We start from the raw sequence: 2,244 nt of genomic DNA, 5'->3' as shown, positions 1-2,244 counted from the left end.
CTCTCTCTCTCTCTCTCTCTCTCTCTCTCTCTCTCTCTCTCTCTCTCTCTCTCTCCATTTAAAACTTTAGAAAACATTTAATATATCACAGGATGGCGGAGCCAGAAACAGAAGTCAAGGCCAGGCCACTTATATTACTGATTTTTATTTTTTGACATGGGTTCTACCTATATTATAGAGGCTTGTTTTGAACTCCTAGCCTCAAGTGATCCCCCTATCTCAGATTGAGAATCTTTGCTGGGCTTAGCCTAGTTTAAAGAATGCTAACTGATACTAAAATGTTAAAAGAACAAACATCTGACTTCAAACTTTCCTGGTAGCTGAGGATGTCCTAGGACTCCTGATTCTCCTGCCTCTACGTCACAAATACTGAGACTACAAGTATTTGCTACCACACCTCTTTGCTCACATTCTTGGTTTTACCTCAGCTTGTTGACTCAGTTTACATATCTGCACAGTGGGGATAATAATGGCACCTACCCTATATATCTGTGAGGATTGAATGAGGTGATATATAGACTGGTAATATAGCTACATTAATGAGGACATTTTGTTTCCTGGCATAAAGTAAGTACTCTATGTAAGAGCTAACTCTCCCCATTACTGATTTTTAACATGATTTCTTGGGGAACTCATATAAGTCAGTACTAAAGGACTTTAAAGTAGGTTTAATAGTGTTTACAATGTGGCATTGTTCCTAGGACCAGTGTACATACAATAACAACGGGGCTGAACTTTTGATCTCTAGTTAATCATTCAAAAAAGCTAACGTGATAAGGTCAGAGAACAGGACAACTTCCCAGTCACTGTAGAGTCTACTTCATGTACCTTAATATTGAGATGAAGAAAGGGAAAAGAGCCTAAATATCGATCCATGAAAGCAACAAACAAAATTTATTTGTAAAAGTCTTTTCTGTATTTCCATAACATCGTCAAGAAGGCCAGATAAAAGTCAAATCTTAATGAGTAGAGTTGACTAGAAGGAAGTATTATATCAGAAAAACATGGTAACTTCTTGCCTCCCTACTTCACCTAAATCTGTGCAGGGGTGGGGTTTACCAAATATGTAATAGAAGGAGCTGTATAAGTGTAGTTGGGTCCTGGGGCTGAAAAGTAGCGCAATAACCATAGTATTTCAGGTGTGAAGTTAAGATATGAGGAAATAAATGAGTCGTGGGAAAGCAAATTTGAGATGTCTGATGGAGCAAGTGGGGTGGAAGTAAGAAGCCCACATTGAATAAAAAAAAAAGAAATTGCTGGCCACAAGTGTATGGATGCTGTTGGCAATGGAATTCTTGTCCTGACGTGATAATAGGTATTAATGAGTTCTCATTTGAAAAGATATGGGGACTCTTCAATGTTTGTGAGAAATTTCTCTTGAAAGGAGAAAGGACATATTATGAAAATTAATTTGAGTTTATGGCTATGCTAGAAGGCCATGTGCAATAGACAAAGGACTTGGGGCCTAGGAATCTAAATGTTTGGTGGTGGGTAAATACAAGGAAGGGTCTTGGATTTTGTGTTGTGAAATACTGTAGAATTCTGAGTTTGAAAGAACGAAAGATATGGTGGGAAACATTATAAATAAGGAGGGACTAGAGTAGTTCTTGGGTGGCCGGCCATGCCATAAGAAAGGCCCAGCATCATTAAAGGGGGTGGTCTAATAAGAGGAAATGAGAAATGATATTCCCATTGGAAAGGGGCAGAAAGTGTTACAGACTTCAGCAAAAAAGAACTGAATTTCCCAGGCTTGGAAGGCAAGGCGGCGAGTGCACTCCTAGAGGAAACAAGGACAAACACCAGAGACAGCTAGTGACAGAATGCGGTGGGGGCAATGGGAAAACACTGGAGGGGTGGACAATGTCTCTCAGAAAAGATAACAAGGAAAAATCACCACTCTCATGACTTCTTAGTATGCTCTGTTCTACATGTGGTGTGTCAGAGAATAATGCGGGCCTTCTAATGGGAAGGAGTTGAACGTTTCCCAAAGTGGAAAGGGAAGAGGCTGGAGGTCACCCTAAAGTGGTACGATTAGAGCCCTAGAATGAGAAGAGAGTGTTGTGTAGAACCCCACACCACTGTAAGAATTCTGAAAATGAGGAAAGCCCACGGGGAAGGAAAGAGGAATGTTTATTACCACTGTGTTAACCATGAGGTAGAACAGAGCATACTGAGAAGTCATAAGAAGGTGAACATATGAAGCCTCTCTCTCTCTCTCTCTCTCTCTCTCTCTCTCTCTCTCTC

At 40.3% G+C, this 2,244-nt stretch overlaps 1 protein-coding gene across 1 annotated transcript in view; it reads right to left on the bottom strand.

Annotated features, from left to right (window-relative positions):
* The window catches only part of Zdhhc15 (zinc finger DHHC-type containing 15), a 100,776-nt gene that overhangs the window by 97,578 nt on the left and 954 nt on the right, over positions 1-2,244 (bottom strand). The gene's annotated exons all lie outside the window — the stretch shown is intronic.

This window comes from Microtus ochrogaster, unplaced genomic scaffold (genome assembly GCF_000317375.1).
Source record: "Microtus ochrogaster isolate Prairie Vole_2 unplaced genomic scaffold, MicOch1.0 UNK57, whole genome shotgun sequence".
Taxonomy (NCBI): domain Eukaryota; kingdom Metazoa; phylum Chordata; class Mammalia; order Rodentia; family Cricetidae; genus Microtus; species Microtus ochrogaster.
This window is presented reverse-complemented; position numbering and strand designations above follow the sequence as displayed.